Source organism: Octopus bimaculoides, chromosome 21, assembly GCF_001194135.2.
Source record: "Octopus bimaculoides isolate UCB-OBI-ISO-001 chromosome 21, ASM119413v2, whole genome shotgun sequence".
NCBI lineage: Eukaryota > Metazoa > Mollusca > Cephalopoda > Octopoda > Octopodidae > Octopus > Octopus bimaculoides.
The window spans coordinates 3,888,363-3,900,374 of record NC_069001.1 but is presented as its reverse complement, the minus strand read 5'-3'; the positions used below and the strand labels follow the sequence as shown (position 1 = coordinate 3,900,374).

Below are 12,012 nucleotides of genomic sequence, written 5' to 3'. Positions count from 1 at the left end.
ATCACCATCAGCATTTTACAAATGCTTGCAAATGGGTCAGACAGATTGTTACAGTCAAAGTCAGCTCTTATTTAGAATTACAACCCTCTTCGATTTCTATAGCCTTGGATTGATTTTTTTTCCTACATTGTGAATGAAATTGGGTAGATGGAAACTGCATAGAAGCCCATCACATGGATTACGTTTGTAATTCAAAGATATAGCATTGTTACACGCCATTCTGCTAGCTCTTTCTGAGAATCACATTAACCATTTAAACTGCAAAATTAAATTTCTCGGTTATTCCAGTAATGGTGTTAAAAATAATATCTACCAAAAAATAGAATTGGTATTTTCTGCAAATCATGTTACCTCAATAAATTTCTGTTTGTTCATATCAGCACAGATTCAAACAAGGAGTTCTTTGAGACTGGGTTTTCATGGCTAGATACCCCTCCTAACTCAAACCATGCACACACTGTTAGTTTGTTCAACTCTTTAAACTGCAAAATTAAATTTCATGGTTATTCTAGTAAGGATTTTAAATATCTACCAAAAAATAGAATTGGTATTTTCTGCAAGTCATGCTGCCTCAGTAAACTTGTCATATCTCTACAGAAAATCATTTCAAACATGAAATTCCTCAACAAAAGATATATAAAAGGTACATAAAACTGCATTCTGCAGTTATGGGTAATGAAATTTAGAGATTTCTGATTTCTGCAGTGAAAAGGTTAAGGGTGTATGCGTCTGTGGAAAATACTTCCACCATTTATATACTAATTCAATGTGTAGGTAATCCAATTGATCAAACAACTGAACCTTCACAGCCCTCCCAGCGTCAAGCTAATACACCTGCTTGTTGTTCATACACCTGTCTTCATCTTTTGTTTTCCTATAAATTTCAACTATATATATATATAATCTGTTCCCTAAATTTGGATTTTTATTCACACACACACACAGATCCCAGCTGCTAACCATAAGCTATAAAACAATTTTTTCAGTTTATTGAACTTCGGTATGGGAAAATTTTACAACCTGTTACATCAGTAAACCATTATGGTTCCTGTTTATACTTTCTACAGACTGCCTGAAGTTTACTAACTTCCTACACCTTGATCCTTGGATCTTACCTTCACACACATACATATATATAATGTGTGTGTGTGTGTGTATATATATATATATATATTTCTATATGTGACAGTGGATTTTCATCGATGAGTTCATGTACCTTGGTTCTTTTCCCTAAAACTATATATTTATATTTATACTGTAAAACTTAATTTAATTTTAATTTTTAATAAATTGAATTTAATTGAGTTTTTACCTGTAAATTTGGATTTTTATCCCTAATAATATTATTATTTATATATATGTATATATATAATCAAATGAAAAGAACCCAAATCAGGGGGATTTATGACACCCTAGAGTATACCAACAATGTACAATTCAATGACCCCTCAGGCCAGTGTCTTTTACTTGGGACAATCAGACTTGGGACCATCAGAGCATTGTGAGTGTATTTGGTAAAGAAAAACTGAAAAAAGCACATCATTTCTGTGCATCACGTGATGTTTGTAAATTTTCTACCTGACACCAGCACGGGTGTTTTTATGTGACACCAGCACAGGTACTTTTTATGTGACACCAACACAAGTGCTTTGTGCATAGCACCAGCACCTGTGTGCCTGAAAGACAAGGACCCCTCAGCTATCAGTGGGAGTTGGGGGCACAGCATAAAAGACATATCTGTATATATGTATGGCCCCAATTTTACTGATCTCAACATGTCTTCTCAAGCACTAAGGTATAACCAACTGAAGTGGACATTGAATCATGCATCAGAATCTAAATGAAACACTCAGCAATTTCCCAGTGCACCCACTGTTTACAACTCTGATCTTCCCACCTCACCCCACTGTTGTACCTGTTTATGGTTAGCTAGACCAAGCTGTTCCACAAAGAACTAGTTGACAGGATACGAATCAGTGACAGGATACAGACCGCCTCTACTTTTTGCCCGATGTTCCGCTCCGCCTCCTGACCAACTTAAAAGGTGGAGTCCACTTTTGAAATGTTCCTCGAGAACTTTTCTTAAATTGGCACCAACAGGATCATCATTGAAATATAGAACTCTGCTAATATCGTATATAAACGACGGCGCCAAAATACCACCACCTTTCTGATGACAACTTAACTCCTATTATTGCTTAATCATGTCTTCTTCTCTGTCTTCTTGTTTTTGTCGTTTATTCTTGTCTTATTTTTTTAATATGTTGTTCTTCCGTCTTCTTTTCAAATGAACTTAGCAATAATAATTGCTAAAATTTTCTCAAATTTCCTCCAAATTACAGAGGAAATTAAAGGTTGGCATGAATTATTTAACTTTATTATTATTATCATTATTATTATTATTATTATTATGTAAGAAACTGTTATTATGTAAGAAATTATCGTCATTATTATTATTTAGACAGCAAACTGGCAGAATCTGGACAAAATGCTTTGCAGTATTTCTTCCATCTTTACGTTCTAAGTTCAAATTCCACTGAGGTAGACTTTGCCTATCATCCTCTCGGGGTCAATGAAAATAAGTACCTGTTGAGCACCGGGGGCAATATAATTGACTATTCCTCATCTCCCCACCTGCCAAAATTTCAAGCCTTGTGTCTATAGTATATTATTATTATTATTATTATTATTATTATTATTATTATTATTATGGCGGTGAGCTGGCAGAATTGTTAGTACACTAAACGAAATGCTTAGCGATATTTTGCCTGTTACTATATTCTGAGTTCAAATTCTGCTAAGTTCGGCTTTAGCTTTTCATCCTTTCGGGGTCGATAAATTAGATACCAGTCAAATACTGGGGGTTGATGTGATTGATTGATATGATCACTGATTCTAACTGTTATCATAACTGGCAGAATTGTTAGCATGCCAGACAAAATATTTAGCAGCATTTTGTTTGTCTTAACGTTCTGAGTTCAAATTTTGCCCAGGTTGACTTTGGCTTTCATCCTATCAGAGTGAATGAATTCGGTACCAGTTTAGCCCTGGGATTGGTTCTAATCGACCTCTCCACCCCTCAAAATTGCTGATCTTGTACCAAAATAAGAAAGGATTATTACAGCAAGCAATATCTGGAAGGAATTGTGTTGCTATGCACCAGTGTACTTACGTACATAACAACATTTGCATTTCGTTTTGTGTGTGTGATCCATAGCTGGTCTGACTTATGTTACATTGAATAAAGCTGGAACATGTACATGTTTAATGTACAAATAACTTGATAAAACATCAACAGTTTTACTCCTATTATTGCTCTATTTTAAGCAATTATTTACTTTTTATCTTCAGTTTTCTCTTGAGATATTTCAGAATGGAGGACAACGTCCAGTCAATCAATCTAGCAAACAAACTGGGTAAAAACAGAGGCATGTAATTTTTTTTTTTTTTTTTGGTGGTGGCGGTGGTGGTGGTGGTGCTGCTGCTGATACAGGTAGGGTTAATGGTGGTTCTTGTAGTGATGGTCATATGCTTAGAGGCAAGAGAGGGGGGATTCTGCGGCCCCTGGCGATAGTGGTTGTGGTGGTGGTATGGTGGGAATGCTGATGGCACTGGTTGTCCATCGTAATAATAGAGTAGGGCACAGGGTAATAACCAGGCATATCTTTTTATCTTGTTTCAGTCATTAGACTGCGGCCATGCTGGAGCATCACCTTAAAGAATTTTAGTCAAAAGAATCGACTCTAGTACTTATTCTTTTTAAGTCTGGTACTCATTCCATCGGTCGCTTTTGCCAAACTACTAAGTTACATGGATGTAAACACACCAGCACCTGTTGTCAAGCGGTGGTAGGATACAAACACACACACAAATACACACAACAGGCTTCTTTCAGTTTCCGTCTCCCTAATCCACTCACAAGGCAATCGTTGGCTCGAGGCTAAAGTAGAAGACTATTGTCCAAGGTGCCACACAGCAGGATTGAACCTGAAACCATTTGGATGGGAAGTAAACTACTTACCACACAGCCATACCTGCATCTAGCCATGCCTATGTCTATCACCAATAAATATATAATAGGAACCAGTCTGTGATGCTAAGATGTGATTTGAGGGAGATTTGACTGTTATTTCTCAAACATAGTCGTTGTCAGTTACGCATTCACTGAAAAGTTAGAGATAAAATGCAAGTGCCCAAAATTTGTATGTATATATATATATATATATATATATATACATACATACATACATACACACACAACAAAAACACATATTCAAAATAAAAGAATACTGATGCATGTATGCATGTCTGTATGCATGTATGTAAATATAGTTGGCATGTGCAGGAATATATATGCATGTGTGTGTGTTTTGAATGTAGGACATGAAGGAATTTTCTTTTCAATTTTTTTTTTCCACGCCACCGCCACCGCCACCGCCAACACCACCACCAAATAACGAAATATCACAAATTGTGCAGTTGATGAAGGTAGAGTATTGGTGTGTGGTGTGGGCAGTTAATGAAGCTATTCTGTTGAACATTGGTACAATAAATAAAAACGACGACGATGACGACAACAGCTCCACCAAAGAGACCAAAACAATAGTTCTTCAGAAAACAAACATCACAACCACCACCACAACAACAACAACAACAACAACAACCACATTTCTTATTGACTCGTATTTAATTCCCTTCTTTATAGAATTCTTTTGTTGGCCAGATATTTTGGCACTGCTGACATTTTGTTAATGAACTGCATCAACTGTTACCTAGATCAGATCAGCTCATGTGTGTGTGTGTGTGTGTGTGTGTGTGAATACATATAGATACAAGCATACATACATGATATATGTATGTGTGTGTGTATGTATATATGATATGGATGTAGGTATGTATTGATGTATAATCTTTTTTACTAGGAACAGAGCCAAATACTACAGGTCAATGTCTCAGCCCCTATATAGTGACTATAGTTATTATGACAGTATATTACTGGTATTACGATACCAAAAAAACGATCAGCTCTTAGGATACTATATATATATATATATATATATAGATTAGTGATGTGAGGCTCCAATCTGATCTGGCAAAGTTTCTACAGCTGGATGCCCTTTCTAATGCCAACCACTCCAAGAGTGTAGTTGGTGCTTTTATGTGCCACCGGCACGAGGGCCAATCAGGCAGTACTGGCATCAACCATGCTCAAATGGTGCTTTTTACGTGTCACCTGCACAGGAGCCAATCGTACATTATCTTGTAGCTTTGAAATTTTGATGATGTGATTGTTTATTTTTAGAATGACATTGTAGGGTATGTGTGAGAGGTTTAATCTGACCAGTTTGAACATAAAGCAGATAGAATATTTGGGCCTGGTATTGGCTGGTTTAAATGCTAGAAGTTTAAATCAGAATGAAACAAAATGAATGTGATCTTGATCTGTTTAAATTCAGTCTAATGTTGGCAGCTTCCTTCATTCTTATCAGTTATTTTATTACCATCTCATTTTATTTCTTTTTATTAGCTCCTTTATTGTCATTTGTCGTGTTGATGCCACGTAGAAAGCATCGAGTCCACACTGTAAAGTGGTTGGTGTTTGGAAGGGCATCCAGCTGTAAAAACCATGCCAAAACTGCCCTTGCCTGTGCTTGTGCCACATAAAAAGCACTCTAGCCACTCTGCTGTATAGTTGCTTTTAAAAACCCTGCCAAAAGAGAAGCTTTGTGCAGGCTCACTGCCTGGCCAGCTCTTGACAAACCGTTCAACCCATGCCAGCATGGAAGGCAGACATTAAACGATGATGATGATAGATCTATCTAGGACTGTATGTCTTTTTTTTCTTTTTCTTTTATAGAAGGATGGGGTGTGATTTGGATACCTATTTTCTCACAGGACTGAGCAATCAGCCATATAGAAACTACCTTCCTGGTTCAGATTGCAATTTTGTGTGTGTGTGTGTGTGTGTGTGTGTGTGTGTGTGTGTGTGTGTGTGTGTGTGTGTGTGTGTGTGTGTGTGTGTGTGAGTGTGTGCATGTGAAAGAAAGAGAAAGAGGATGTGTTGGTGTTGTTGAGTGATACTAGGATGTCCTGTCCCTCGATCTGTGATATCTTTGAGGATTCTGTTTGGTGGACGAACATTAGATATTTCCTGTTATTATACGTCACCGTAGCCCAGTTCACTTCAACAATCAACCAGTCAAACATTTCAGCTTTGGTACAATGAACCCTTTGTGCATGACTGCGGTGCCTTCTACATCTTCCTGAAGGTCTTAGATCCTGGCTGCTGTCACCCACGTTCATATATGCAGAAACATCTGTGTGTGTGTGTGTGTGTGTGTATGTGCTCACGCATTCATATACACGAATATGCACACTACACACACACACATTGATGTGCACACACATTTATTTTATATACATCATATCAGTGTCTGTTAGCATGTAAGATCGTGGCTGCTGCTGCTGTTACTACTGTTACTACTACTACTACTACTACTACTACTACTACTACTACTACTACTACTACTACTACTACCAATACTACGATAAATACTAGCAATACTACCACTACCACCTGACTATTTACTATTTGATATAATCGTTAATTATAACTTGAGGCTGACTAAAGTCTTGTGAATGGATTTGGTTGATGGAAACTAAATAGAAGCCTGCTGTATATGTATGTATATATATATTTGTGTTCTCCTTGCCTTGACTTTGCATGGTAGTGGTGAATGGGTGTCATTCATTTCCAGTATTCTATGTAAACATTTCTGGCTGTGGGGAAATATGACCTTGTTTGGAAACGGGTGAGGGTTGGCCACAGGAAGGGCACCCAACCATAGACAATGTGTTTCAGTAAACCCCATACAAGCACGGAAATGTGGACATTAAAATGATAATGATGATGATGATTTCAAATTTTGGTACAAGGCCAGCTATTTTGGCTGAGGGCATAAGTTGATTACATCAACCCCAGTACACAACTGGTACTTAATTTATCGACCCTGAAAGGATGAAAGGCAAAGTTAACCTCAACGGAATTTGAACTCAGAACATAAAGACAGGCGAAATACCGCTAAGTATTTCATTCAGCAGGCTAATGATTCTGTCAGCTTGCCACCATCAATGATGATGATGATGATGATAATAAACACTAAACTAGTTGTTCATCCTTTGATGCACCTGGACACATCATCAGTGATATTTCCAAGGGTTGTGAGGTATTTCAGGCCTTTCGGCAATCAGACAACCTCACCCTGTTGACCCAACAGGTTTGATCAAGTCCTGGTTTGTGTCCAGTTAGCTTTACTCTTTCAGGTCTTACACCTCTTGACCCACCACAGCCAAATTGAGACAGTCTTTACTACCTCAATAGCTAATTTGGTGGCCTTCTGCTTACTAGCCCCCTTTGTCATGTCCAGCATGTTGTAGGCTTTACGCTGGGGCTGACCTGCAAATCCCCTGCACTTTACTTGTCACTCATTGCTTCAACCATAACCTCACCAGCTCAGCACACATCATCTTCTTTCTCCCATTTACATCCCCATAATGATAAGGGTACACCAGGCACATGCATCACATCCACATGTGCATGACATGGTGACCTTATCTCAAGATTAATAGCACATGACCTTGCAGGTGGGGCCCAGTTAGAATTTCCTTCAGGTTGAGTAGCCCATCAGACTCAATAGGTCCCTAAATAAGGTCTGTTTAAGGATGATGAACGAAACACCCATGTTTCCAGAGGTGAATTATTCAAACCCCAAAGAATTCCTCTCAACACAAGGCTATGATACTCCCCAACTCCTGGAGTCTTACAAGTGTAGCAGGCTGGCTCCCTGCAGCTTGTGGTACCATGCTATTTGTTCTTTTTAACTATCTAATACTTTCCTGATTATTCTGGCCATGCCAAATAATCAATCCGTTTGTAACAGTTCCACTGGACACTCTATTCGGATTTCTGGTTAATTCCTCTGTTTTATAGAAATTAATTTTTTATTCAATTTATTTAAAGGCACCTTATCTTATAGAACGTCCAAAGTTTTATGTGGTACCCATTTTGGAAAACATTGGCACAGAACATTAACAAGTTAAGTAAATAAAATATGATAAGAGAAACAGGTAGACAGACAAATAGACAGATTAATGGATAGATAGGTAGACAGACAGATCAACTGAGAAACAGACAGATAATTAAGCTTGTGTTATTTAATACATAAAGCATTAAAAGTGAGCTAGAAATAATTGTGTGGTGAGACAGGCAGATAGACTAAGTTGTGCAGACATATCTTATACATATAGCATTAAAAACTACCTTGAAATAAATACGTGAGAAGAGAAATATGCCATATTAATTATCATCATCACCATCATCATCAGTTTTTGTCCGAGGGGAGGGGTTGGCCCTGCGTGGGTTGCATGGCTTGACAGGAGCTGGTAAGATAGAGTGGTGCTCCACAACCAGTATTCCGTGGCACACTGGTGTGCCATGAGACCATGCTAGGTGTGCCACAGTGTAACCTGAATATAATTTTTTTCTTCTATACTTTTAGTTGTATTTTTAGTTCAGGTGTACCACCAAATTTTGAAAAAAATATAAATGTACCAAAAGTGGAAAAAGGTTGCGGAGCAGTGAGATAGAGGACTGTACCAGGCTCCAGTCATCTGTTTTGGCTTGGCTTCTATAGTTGGATGCCCTTCCAAATGCCAACCACTTTATAGAGTGTATTGAGTGCTTTTTTTATGTGCACTTTACGTGACGCGGGCATGGGTTTTGTTGGAATTCCTAGAGTCTTGCAGGTTTAGTGGGCTTGCTGCCTGCAGCCTACAGTACCATCCTATCCGTTTTCCATGCTGGCATGGGTTGGATAGTTTGACACTCAGCTGGTGAGCTTGAGTGTTGTACCAAGCACCAGTCATCTATTTTGGCTTGGTTTCTACAGCTAGCCACCCTTCTTAATACCAACTACTTTACAGCGTGTGCTGGGTGCTTTTTTACATGGTGCCAGCATAAGTGCTCTTTATGTAACACCAGCATGGGTGTCCTCCACATGGCACCAGCACAGATGCTTTTTACATATTCTTGTGTTTCTGGCAAATACAAGGGAGACAACTTCAGACAAATTTCAGTCTGTGACCTCATCAGCCAAGCTTTATCTTCACCATACTTGCTGGAATCACTATATAATAGGGTATATGCTGTTGCATTTTCTTCAGATTTCAAGTGTAACACACACACATGCTCTCAGTGATTTAATGAATTATCTTTCTGTACGGTAAGCACATTTTGGTTAACATTCTTTAACAAATAACTGATGAAAGTACCGTAAAATCTATGATGGATATGATATCCTTTTAGCTTTGATGGTTTATCACAAGGCTTTTACTGATACCATTTGATATTCCATGGTTTAATATGCTGCTATGTTGATATGAAAACATCAACAACAACAACCACACTATTGAACGTGTTATTCGATATCTTAGGAGATTCTTGGATCAGTCTGTGACTTCTTCATCTTTTGGCTTCATTTCCTGTGCAATTAGCTGCTTATTGTGGACATACACAACGCACTTGCATACACACAAAAACATGTACAACCATTCACACATACACATATAACATACACGCAAACAAATATCCAAAAGTGTGTACATATAGGCATATACACATACATGCAAGCATACATATATATATGTATATATATATATATATGTCTATACACATACACACACAAACATACAAACATGTGTATGTGTGTATATATATATATACATATATATATATATACAGAGACACGTGCGTATATGGGTAGGGTGATAGGAATTCTTATAAGTTATATCCAATAGCCACTATTTTCATATCAGTAGATGATGTTGGCTTGACTTCACAAATAAAAAGTAAAAAGCAACAACATCAATAACAATAGATATAATAATAATAATAATGATAATCACCAAAATTCCGATTGTTTTACCGATTGTCATTGTTGTTTGCCACTGGAAAAATATACTGACAAGATGGCTATGACGCTATCACTGTGGATAACATCTTTCTTGTAGAAATAATTCCAAGAGGTCTTTTTAAACCACTTACCTACTTAGCTACGTCCATTATATCATTGGATCTTTAAAAAAAAAAAAGAGGAAACACTCACACTCAACACTTACACTCAACATTCACACTCAACACAAACAAGCTCAAACTACTCGTTATTACTTGTTATTTCTCCTACATGTAAGTTTTTTTTTTTATATATTGTTGTGGCTTTTCTCTTATTGTTTTAATTTGCTTTTGTTGCTGATGTTTAGTTATTCCCCTCCTGGGTCAACTTTGAGCAGATCTTATCAAAAAAAAGAAAACTATCCCTGCTGCCATTTAGGATATTGATGTGTCCCTTTTATTCAATTCATCCCATACTTTTTTTAAAGGTATTTTTTGATGTTTTGGTGGTGGGGGGAGTTTCAAGCATATAGGATTTGATTTGGCTGCTATTTCTAGCAAACCGAACGGCCTCATAGACACTTTCTCATGTTATCTTTTGTTGTTGTTCAGCCTCAGGTCAATCCTGATCAAAGAAACCTATAATCAAAAGCGTTCCAGCCATGACTATCACATCTTTTTTCCCATGTACTAGGAACTGAGGACCACATTATCAAATGTGTCCCTTTAAGATGGCAGGGTGTGATTTGAGTGAGATTTGACTGCTATTTCTAGCAAGGTGACTGACCATGTAGAGGCTCTTACACTGGCTCAACCTTTTGTTGTTATTATTGAGGGTGGTGATGGTGGTTAGCATCAGGTCAGCCTTAATCAAACATATCTATGTTTAAAGGCATTTCAGCCATGACCATCCCATCCTTTTGGATGTGGAGGTGGTTATATCTAGAACTACATTATCTGATATTTACCCTTCCATTTTTTAGTTTTTATTAAAACTGAAGAATATAATTTGATGAAGATTCAGCTATTATTTCTATCAGATTAGGTGAGGTTGCTGTTGTTGTTATTTTTCAAGAGAGAAAGGAATGGGAGAGGATTTCAGCCATCCACTCCTGCCCTCTAAATCTCTCATTATTAACATTTCGTGTTGCTGTGTTACTCAACATGATACCAGATTTCTCAAGATTTATAGCTAGCTTCGTTTACGTAGAATTATTAGATCCACTTGCTGGAAGTCATTAAGATTTTGTTGCTTATGTATATTATATGATCTTACCACTGGTCATTGACCATGCCATTTCTGATGTTGCATAAGTATGTATGTACGTACAGCTAATCTCAGATTACCTGCTTGTTCTTGTTTGGTCAACAGGTCAGTAGGACAGCAAACCGTGTGAGTTTCATATTTTTTTCACTTGCGAAGTCAGTTCGATTTTGTTTGGGCTTCATTAATTTTAGAACCATTGTCAGAAATACATACGTTTAACCCCTTAGCATTCAGACTGTCAAATGTAACACATAGTCATTCACATTGATTTGAATTAGGGTAAAGACCCCCTTCGGTAATGAATGACCACGAGGTTTGTACCTAGAAAGTTACCCTCTGAGGCACAAGTCCGGGCAAGGTTGTTTTATGGAAGACCAGCAGTCGCCCATGCATACCAGCCTCCTCTCTCCATGCCACTGATGTTATCCAGTGGAAAGACAAAGGGGCTGATACAGTTTGGTACCAGTGACATCACAACTCGTTTCTACAGTTGATTGAACTGGAGCAACGTGAGATAAAGTGTCTTGCTCAAGAACACAACACACAGCCTGATCCTGGAATCAAACTCACTACCTCATACATCATCTGGTGGCTTTCAGATTTCAATGATGTGAATGTTTAAGTTTTGATTGATATTATAGGATAGGTGTGAGAGGCGAGATCTGGCCAGTTTAAACATAAAACGCATAAAGTATTTTGGGCTAGATATGGCTGGTTTAAATGCTAAAGAGTTAAACTGATCAACTGGAACCATCATTGTCACAACCAACAAAGAGCCACGATATATATATATATA

General features: G+C 37.6%; 1 protein-coding gene across 4 annotated transcripts in view; it reads left to right on the top strand.

Annotated features, from left to right (window-relative positions):
* The window catches only part of LOC106882890 (G protein-activated inward rectifier potassium channel 3), a 218,464-nt gene that overhangs the window by 143,838 nt on the left and 62,614 nt on the right, over nt 1–12,012 (top strand). The gene's annotated exons all lie outside the window — the stretch shown is intronic.